Source organism: Herpailurus yagouaroundi, unplaced genomic scaffold (genome assembly GCF_014898765.1).
Source record: "Herpailurus yagouaroundi ecotype Mexico unplaced genomic scaffold, PumYag 77, whole genome shotgun sequence".
In the NCBI taxonomy this organism is placed as follows: domain Eukaryota; kingdom Metazoa; phylum Chordata; class Mammalia; order Carnivora; family Felidae; genus Herpailurus; species Herpailurus yagouaroundi.
Genome location: NW_024412388.1, coordinates 71,506,908 through 71,517,152, shown reverse-complemented (window position 1 = coordinate 71,517,152; position 10,245 = coordinate 71,506,908). Strand labels below are relative to the sequence as shown.

The 10,245-nt window shown below is 42.7% G+C and overlaps 1 pseudogene; it reads right to left on the bottom strand.

The window, feature by feature from the left end:
- Positions 1–618: 618 nt before the first annotated feature.
- On the bottom strand, positions 619–1,296 carry LOC121018577 (60S ribosomal protein L9-like; annotated as a pseudogene).
- Between the last annotated feature and the right edge of the window lie 8,949 nt (positions 1,297–10,245).

Genomic DNA, 10,245 nt, shown 5'->3' with positions numbered 1-10,245 from the left:
CCTACTGAAGGACATCTCGGTTGCTTCTAAGTTTTGGCAATTCTGAGAAAAGCAGCCATAAACATTCATGTGTAGGTTTTTATGTGGACATGCGTTCTCAATTCTTTTGGGTAAATGTCAAGGAGCCTGATTGCTGGATCATGTGGGAAGAGTATGTTTAGTTTTGTAGGAAACTGCCAAACTATGTTCCAAAGTGACTCTACATTTTGCTTTCCCACCAGCAATGTCTGAGAGTTCCTGTTGTATACACCCCACCAGCATTTAGTGTTGTCAGTGTTGTGGATTTTGTCCAATCTAGATAGGTATGTGTGGTAGGATCTCACTGTGCTTTTAATGTGCATTCCCCTGATGACATATGATGTGGAGCATCTTTTCATATGCTTTAAAAAAAAATACAGGGCTTTTATTGTATCTTTAAAATATCACAAATAGGCCTTAGGAATCATCTACTGGGGTGTCTGGGTGGCTCAGTCGGTTAAACGGTCAACTCTTGGTTTAGGCTCAGGTCATGATCTCTTGGTTCCTGAGTTCAAGCCCTATATTGGGCTCTGTGCTGACAGTGCGGGGCCTGCTTGAGATTCTCTCTCTGCCCCTCCCCTGCTCACACTCTCCCTCTCAAAATAAATAAATAAACTAAAAAAAAAAAAGGATCATCTACCATTTTGTTTCTGTTCCTGGACAACTTAGAAATTATTCATCAGCCTGCTGAACCATTCTTTTTTCAGAGACATAGATCCATCCCCAAATTTTCTGATATTCTTGTTTTCAACTGTTGTGGCTTGGTGAATCAAAGCAGCTGAATTTGATACAAGTTCAATGTCATTTCCTTCTACAATTAACTCATCTTTTTGGGCACAAGACACTGAACAAGCAATGCCTGGTCTCATCCAATCCCTGCAGATGTATTCTTCAACCAGGAAATTTTGGACTTCAATAAGATACCTGTTCTCCTGAATAATGACATTGATGGAGGAAGTGAGCATACATAGACCTCATCTTATAACGAAAGCCAAATAGAACACCCTTGATCACGTTCTGTACATGGCTACAGAAAGTGTGAACAGTAGCCAGTTCCTTTCTATTTCCCCACCATTTGTCAACCTAGAACCTCTTCTTTTTCTTTCCAGGAAGACAGAGTTTTACATTGAAGTGCTTTGAAGTCCTTCTGCAGGGTTCTTCTGTGGCTTTTCACAATAACTGTGCATCCTTTCACAGTGATGTTGACATTTTCTGGAATGTCAGTAATCTGACTGCTGAGAATGATCTTCATTCTCACAGTAGATGAGGCAAAGAGCTCATATGCTTATTTGCCATCTCTATGTCTTTGGTGAGGTGTCTGTTAAGGTGTTTGGCCTGTTTGTAACTAGGTCTTTCATTTCCATATTGTCAGGTTTTAAGAGATCTTTGTATATTTTGGGTAATAGTCCTTTATCAGATGTGTTTTTTGCAAAGGCATACTCCTAGTCTCTGGGTTATCTTCTCATTTGATTCACATTGCCTTTCACAGAGCAGAAGTTTTGGGGCACTTGGCTGGCTCAGTCAGTAAAGCACGTGACTCTTGATCTTGAGGTTTTGAATTCGAGCCCCACACTGGGTGTAGAGATTATTTTAAAAATAAAAATAGGGGCACCTGGGTGGCTCAGTTGGTTGAGCATCCAACTCTTGATTTCAGCTCAGGTCATGATCCCAAGGTCATGAGATTGAGCCCCGCATTGGGCTCTATGCTGAGCATGGGGCTTGCTTGAGGTTCTCTCTCTCTGCCCTCTCCCCTGCTTGACGTATTCTCTCTTTCTCAAACAAAAAATAATAATAAAAAAGTAAAAATAAAAGTTACCCCTCTTGATAATATTCACAGAGCAGAAGCTTTTAATCTTAATGAAGTACAACTTATCAGTTATTTCTTTCTTGGATTGTGCCTTTGGTTTGTATTTAAAAAAAAATTTTTTTTTAACGTTTATTTTATTATTGAGACAGAGAGAGACACAGCATGAACGGGGGAGGGGCAGAGAGAGAGGGAAACACAGAATCGGAAGCAGGCTCCAGGCTCTGAGCCATCAGCCCAGAGCCTGACTCGGGGCTCGAACTCACGGACCGCGAGATCATGACCTGAGCCGAAGCCGGCCGCTCAACCGACTGAGCCACCCAGGTGCCCCTGCTTGTTTGTTTTTTTGCTGCATGTATCTTGCTTGTGGCCTCTGAGTTTCCTGGATCTGTGGTTTGGTGTCCGAAATTTCCCCAGTTGACCCTCAGTCATTATGTTTCAAATATTTCTTCTGTTCCTTTCTCAGTTTTCTTCTCTTTCTGATGTTCCTGTTACATGTATGTTACATCTTTTGTTGTTGTTCCACAGCCTTTGGATATTTTCTTCTACTTTTTTCAATCTTTATTCTTTGTTTTTGGTCTTGGTAGTTTTTACTGATATGTCCTCAAGTGCAGAGATTCTTTCCCCTGCTTTGTCCAATCCACTAATAGCCCAAAGGTGTTCTTCATTTCTGTTCTAGTGTTTTTTTTTATCTCTAGCTTCTCTTTTTCGTCCTTTCTTAGGATTTCCATCTCTCTGCTTACATTGTCCATCCATTCTTTCATGCTGTCTAAATATCCCTTTGAACCATATTAATCCTACTCTGGTTCCTGCCACATCCCTGCTACCTCTGGCTACGATGCTTGCTATGTCTTCCAAAAAAATTTTTTTTTTGCCTTTTAGTATGCCTTGTGATTTTTTCTTGATTACTGGGCACGATGAACCAAGGAACTTCTCTAAATAGGTCTTTAGTAATGTGGTGTGAGGTGTGGGGAGAAAGGGAAAATTCTACAGTCCTATGATTGAGTCTCTGTCTCTTAGGGAGCATATGCCTCTGGACTTGGAATTGCACAGGTATTTCTTAGGGTTTTTCCCCCCTAGGTGGGACAGGATGGACTGGCGTTGGGTATTTCTCTTCTTCCAGGCCATTTAAGCTCTGATAATACCTTAGCAGGTCAGTTTCTGGTTTATTAGTTTCACCTGCAGTAGGCCTTGTTAAGAAGAGAGAGCTCTGGTTTCTTTCAAAATGGTTCCCTTTCCCCTCTCCCTGCTGGAAGCCCAGGGATTTTTTTCTTGGCTATTTATTGTGATAACCTAGTCAAGTTCTTGGGGGTAAAATTCACAAGAGTTTGGGGCCTTATTTAAAACTGGGTTCCTCTGTAGTTATTAACTCTCAGACTTGCCCACATTGAGCCTTCTTTAAATCATTAATTACAGTTCATGTTTTCCTGGCCTGGTGCTGGCTCCCATGGCAGTTTCCACTCAAGAGTCTCCGCTCAGGTAAGCTGTGACTTCCTGCATTTGCCTGTCTCTCTAATATTAGGGGCAGTGGTTTGCCTTGTCCTCTCCTCTCTTATGTATTCAAGAAGAGTTGTTTACTTTTTAGTTTGTTCTGCTTTTTACTTGTTGTTGGGACAGAATGGTGATTTCCAAGCTCCTTAGGTACAGAACTGGAAACTGTGCTCCTGAGTTTCTTGCCCTAGCTGGAGGAATTTATGATCTCCAGGCTACCAGGGTCCCAGGTGAGATAGCATGTGCTATGAGTGGCCTTCTACCTGACCATCCAGGCCAAGGAAAAACACGTGCTGGAGAATGTTCCCTGCTCAGAAAATATGACGATATGATGGGGATGACTTTCAGTCTCCATGAATTTACTACTCTATGTACCTCATATAGGTGGAATCATCATGTTTGTTGTTTGTGACTGACTTATTTTACTTAGCATAGTGTTTTTAAGGTTCATCCATGTTGTAGCATATGTCAGAATTCCTTCCTTTTTAAAAAAAGTTTTAAGTGTATTCATTTTTGAAAGAGAGACAGAGAGTGAGCCTGGGGCGGGGAAGGAAGGGAGACACAGAATCCAAAGCAGGCTCCAGGCTCTGAGCTGTCAGCACAGAGCCCGACGCGGGGCTCGAACTCACGAACCGTGAGATCATGACCTGAGCTGAAGTCAGACGCTTAACCGACTGAGCCCCCCACCGGCGCCCCAAATTTCCTTCCTTTTTAAGGCTGAACATTGTTTCATGTTTGCATATACCACATTTTGTTTATCCATCTGTCCCTCATTGGACTTCTGGGTGGCTTCCATCTTCTGGCCATTATGAGTAATGCTCTATGAACATGGGAGGACAAATAGCTGTTTGAGTTCTTGTTTTTACTTATTTTGGGTAATATGCTCAGATTTAGAATTGCTGGATTGTGTTGTAATTCTATTTTAAATATTTTTGAGGAATTGTCATGCTGTTTTCCTCAATGGCCACCTGATTTTACATTCCCTCTAGTGACACACAGGAGCTCCGATTTGTCCACATCTTAACCAACTCTTGTTATTTTCTTTTCTTCTCCTCCTCCTCCTTCTATAATTAGCTATCCCAACGGGTGTGAAGTGGTATCTCGTTGTGCTTTTGATTTTTGTTTCCCTCATGATTAGTGATGTTGTGCATTTTTTCATGTGCTTATTGGCCATTTGTATATCTTTTTTGGAACGATGTCTGTTCAAATCTTTCCTCATTTTCTTATCATGTTGTTTGTTTTTGAATTGGGTCTGAAATTCGATTTTTTTTTAAATTGTCTTAAACACATTTTAAATATTGGTTACTAAGTAAATATTTAAAACACATGGGGGAAAAACTCTCAATGATTGTGGAAGTCAGACAAATCCTATTAGCCAGTGGTGCTAGCCCCAGTGCTGCCCTTTCATTGTCTCTGCCCTAGATGGGTATGGACAGCTCTAATGGGGGGTCGTCCAGAAAACAAAACATGGTGGGAAGGACCAAAGGAAGGACATTCCCTGTTTAACGAATGTAGTGGTTTCCAAAGTCTTATTTTCTTTCCGTTTCCAAAGCCTTAACTGTGCTCACCACAGCAATGAAAGCAAATTACGTATTTGACTTTATTTAAGGGAGGGCCTCACCTGGTGAGGAGTCAGAGAAAACTTCCCATTAACTCAATGTGGAGTATCAAAGACCTTTGTTCCATTGTACAGAATATTGCTTTGTAAAACATCTGTTGACTCACTGCAGGAGGAGAAAATAGCACATTGATCTGAAAATATATTAGCCAGGTAACTCAAGGAGATGTCTTCAGTACTTCAAGTGGGCTCAGTGGAAGCAACCTGGACTGGAAGGTCCTGTGATTGATTCTGCCCCTACTACTACCTTGCTTTAACCTTCTGTTCCAAGCTCTGCTTCTTTCCCTCGAAGATGGCCTTAATAATACCTTACTGGAGGTGATTTTGGAAGGAGTAAAAGATTTTTTTTGAAAAGTAGAGGTGCTTTTTAAATGTAACATTCTATGTAGCCCTAACCTTCGAATCTCATTTTTCCATTGGTCCTGGGAGCAAGCGTGGGAGAGGGTGACACTTGCTTGGTTTGGGCCTCTTCGAGTGTTAGACTGAAGCTCCCAGCCCCCTGGACTTTGCCCTTTGAAAGGCAATGATGTTTTGTTTTGTTTTGTTTTGTTTTGTTTTGTTTTGTTTTGTTTTGTTTCCTGCTGCAATTATTATCGTTCTTGATATTTTCCACTCCGCAGCTTACATGTCTCTTCCTGGCTTCCTTCGAAGCCACTGCCATCCCTCTCCAACATATCCCTGGCAAAGGTACCACGATGGTTAGCCAGGTGGCCTGTGTCCTTCATAACTCACACCATGACAGGCTTAGGATTTGTTCCTGAAGTTCCTGTCAACACCTGCTCAGGATGGAGAGGTGTCTTCCCGCACATGAGCACAGTTCTTCAGGCCAAAGTCTCTGGAACTGAAGCAAATTAAAGGCCCTCTAAAGGAAGAAAGCATTCTCACAGACCCTGAGAATACATTTGACATACATAGAGACATCTGTCTCTATGAACTTACTGCTCTCGGTACCTCATGTAGGTGGAATCATCATATTGGTTGTTTTGTGACTCGCTTATTTCACCTAGCATGTCTTTCAGGTTCATCAACAAAGACCTTCAGAAATCTTTGGCCCCAGTGTAGCAAACCGTGTTCTAGGAGGCCCGGTGATGGAAAACAGGAGCGCACATAACAGACAAAAAAGCATGGCCTTACATACCCCAGGCCCTCTCCTTGCTAGCTGCGTCACCTTGAGCAAGTTTAGCATCCTCTTCTATGCTACTAGGGAAATAATACGATGAGAGGACTAAATGAGACATCAGACTGAAAGTGTCAGGAATTTGGGGTGGGGGGGAGCATAATAAAAGTTCGTTCCTTTACCATTTAAAGGTGGAGAAATATATCAGGGGCAGGGCCTGAAGCATTTGCCAGGTGCCAGCCAGAAGTGCGAGCGGCACATTTTTCATTTTCAAGGAGCTGGGGTCCAGGAGGGATCCAAGCACTGGGCATCCTCATGCCACCCACTGAGTGTCTTGTCCTTAATGGGTGGTTTCCTGAGATGTGGGAGGATCGCATTACCTAAAGTCAGTGTCCTACAAGTCCATAATCTGTCTTTCTTTCCCACTTCTCCTGAGAGACTTCGGAGCCTTTGTACAATACAGCTCCTGGGTGTCTGCCTGATAGCCAAATTGCCCCAGAATGGGGAGGAAGATTGGGCTCCTCACTGTGCCTTTCTACACAAATGGCCATGGCTATCATTATTCAGGGCTGAGCCTGCAGAGAAAATTGTATAACTGTGCAGATTAGGGCCGTGACAAATACATGGTTTTCAAAATCAGTTAACCCTTAATGATCCTTTTGTCAAGGGTCTGTGCCTTTTCCTATATTCCTCAGCTACTCTTCCAAACCTTAAAAAAAAAAAAATTCAAGTTTTTTTTTTTTTTGGGGGGGGGGGGGGGGGGGCGAGGGGAGAAAGAATCCCAAGCAGGTTCCATACTGTCAGAGCAGAGCCTGATGTGGGGCTCGAACTCATGAGCTGTGAGAACATGACCTGAGCCGAAATCAACAGTCTGATGCTCAACAGACTGAGCCACCCAGGCACCCCTCTTCAAAAGCTTAATCCTACAGGAGGGGCGGTGGAAGAAAATCCATTCCTGTTTTTGTTATCGTATGATCTGAAGCAAGAATGGGCAGAAGGAAGTAAATCTTTCAGAGATAAAAAGAAAGAATTAACCACAAGTCTTTTTTGCATATATATGTGCTCTCTTTCTGTGATAGTAACTTAATGTGTTTATACATACTGTATACATTTGTACGTGTCTTCCATTATCTACTTGATAGGCAAGGAATGTCACCTATAGTGTTTGCAAAGAATCAGTCATTTAAATCTTCATATTTCGGAAAAAAAAAAAAAAAAAGCTTAATCCTTCTCCACAAACCTCCTAACTTACTCTGCCCCCGCCCTCTCTGTGTAGGCACTGGCCTCTGATTTTCTGAGAAAACCAGTTTGCTAGATATCAACCTTCCCATTCTCCCCTCTCTGCATCTTCAGAGTTGTCCCCTTTGGCAGCTTGCCTCCTCAGAGTCAATCCAAAGACTCTTGGCAGAGACATTGAGATGTGGTCTATTTATTTTACTGAGACCCTGGGCCTCATAGACCATATAATGATGGAGATGGTGGGCACTGTCTTTGCTACCACACGGGTACAGACTGCATGAGAAAAGGGAAACAGAGTGGGAGACAGAGACAATCCCGTAATATTTTGATAAATCTTTGGAGGCAGCCATGCCTGGATTTGTTCAGTTGCACGAGTTAACTCTCGTTTACTCTTAAGCTGCTTGAGCTTCTGTCACTCACAACTAAAGGGGACTGAAAGAAAGCACACTCTTCTAGACTGCAAGTGTCACCAGAGGAGGACTATGCCTGTGTCTGTGCTGTTTATTCCCAGCACTTAGGACAGTGCCTGGCACATAGTAAGTTCTCAATAAATATTTATGGACTAACTCTACCTGGGCCTAGTGTTGATGGTCCCATCTCTTCACCTCAGCTCCATCTTTGTTCCATTTTTTTAAAAATCATTTTCTTTCCTGTGTTTTAAGCCTCTCCCTTCCTCAGATAGTATGTATGTTCAAGTCCCCTTAATCCTTAAAATAGAACCAAGCACATAGTAACAAAATAAAAATCTTCCTTTATTATGGCATTTCTTTCTAGCACCCTGACCTACTTTCCCGTTTCATCTGAGCTTTTCAAAAGCATATTCTTAACTCATTGCAACCTGGCTTCCGTCCCAACTATTTCAATGCTGTCCTACTCATTCTTGACATCCCTGACGTGAATGCATATATAGCACTCTCTGTCAGCCACTCTTATTACTCTCCGCACAGTTGATTGATAACCCTTCTTCCTAGGAAGCAGGATGTTTCTCAGAATCTTCTAGACTCCACTTTCTAGATCTCAGCTCAAGGCTCTCCCTTTTGCCCGAAAGTTCTGCTTGAATTCTATAGTAACAGAATTTGGCCTTCCACTAACAGATTTTGGATTTTTTCCCCCTGCATTGGAACTATAGCAGCACAACACTCTCCTTGGCCCTGGTAATTTGCTCCTGGCCTCTGTCACCCAGTGTGTCCAGGGCCCACACTGATGTCACACCTGGACCATCAGAATTATACTAAGTGGAGGATGGCCTTTGTGACTCCAAGGCTGGTACTCTTCGCTCAATAATTTTCAGAGGCCAGTCTCCTAGGCCCACTCTGTAAGTATTGAACTGGAATTTTCTCTGCAACCCCAGGATTAGGTTAAAGGTAGATTTCATTTTACCTAAGATAGTGTACTATTACCTAAGGCCATTTCGGGAATGAGATTGTGAATGGAAGCACCTCGTCACACTGTTCCAGGAGCCCCTCTGAGAATTAATCCTGGCTGGTTCTGATGACCAGACAAGTAGTGGAGGATTCTCGGCATCTAAGTAGAAAATTACAACTTCACCCATATAACAAATAAACATGCATAAATAATCCGAATTGTATAATTTATAGAGGCTTAAGAGATAAATGATCTCTGCTCATCCTGCTAGCTTTAGAAAACAACAGAGTTCTCCAGTGGCTACATCCATTTCATTTATGCACTCAGCAAATATTTGGCAAGCACCTACCGCCTGCAAGGAGTTTATTATCCACATAGGGATAAAAATCACACAGATAAATAGCTTTAATAAAATGTGGCATTAAATTTCAAATGGGTTTTCTTCAGCTAAAAGGCTACAAGGAGCCTTAAGAGTAAGAGCTGAGTCAACAAACATGAAGTACTCATTTAATCTAGTAAAGGTCCAGTTCATCTCATTCAGAGATGGCTAAACATGGCTCCGTATCAGAGCCTAGAGCAGTAGCCCACGGCGGACCCTAGGAACTGATATTTCTAACAGTGTTCCTGAGTGATTCTGATATGCCCCTAGACTTGGGCATTATAGGTACATTTCACCCTTTGCCTCAGAACCGGATTTGCCATCTCAGTGTCATTTGATGGGATCTTCTTAAAAATAAGTCCTCTCTTGATTATCTAACTATACTCCCTCTGGTTCTTCCCTGTCTGGTTTTTCACAGTCTCTTTCCCTGGTTACTAATTTTCTGTCAGCCACATATTAGTTTTCTATGGCTGTCATAACCTCCAACTTAGTGGCTTGAAATCACCCAAATTTATTATTTTACAATTTTGTAGGTCAGAAGTCCAACACAGGTCTAAAATCAGGGTGTCAGCAGGGCTGTGTTTCCTTCTGGAGACTCCAGGGGAGAGTCTGTGTCCTTGCCTTTCCCAGCTTCTAGAAGCTCATGGCCCTCATCCATCCTCAAAGCCAGCAACACTGGCCTGAGTCTTTTTCGTGCTGCATCACTCTGACTTCCTCTTCTGTCTCCCTCTTCCACGTGTGAAGACTTTGCGATTAGATTGGGTCCACAGGGGCAATCCACGATACTCTGAGCAACTTCGATTCCATCTGCCGTCCCCTTTGCCATGTACTTTAACCTCTTCACAGGTTTGGGCATTTGGATGTGGCTATCTTTGGGTGTAGTTTGGGGAGCATCGCTCTGCTGCTGCTGGCCCTTCCTGTGGTTGTTTTGTAGCCCTTCCCTTGCAAACCAGGCCTTCAGAGGCCAAACAGGTGGTGTCAGTGAGCGAAGCTGGACCGGGAGACGAAGCGGTGGGCTGGGGCCCCTTTTAAAGGAACCCTGGCTGATCAACCGGCCAATTGTGGTTATGTGAGAATGTGTGCGCAGTGTTGCCAAATCTTTTGATTTTTCAGAGAAGCCAGAGCTTTTGTTTCTTTGTTACATTCCACAGCCTTTAAATATTGGCAATAAATTTTAATCTTTAAAAGCAGTATGTGAGCCAAGCCAAACATAT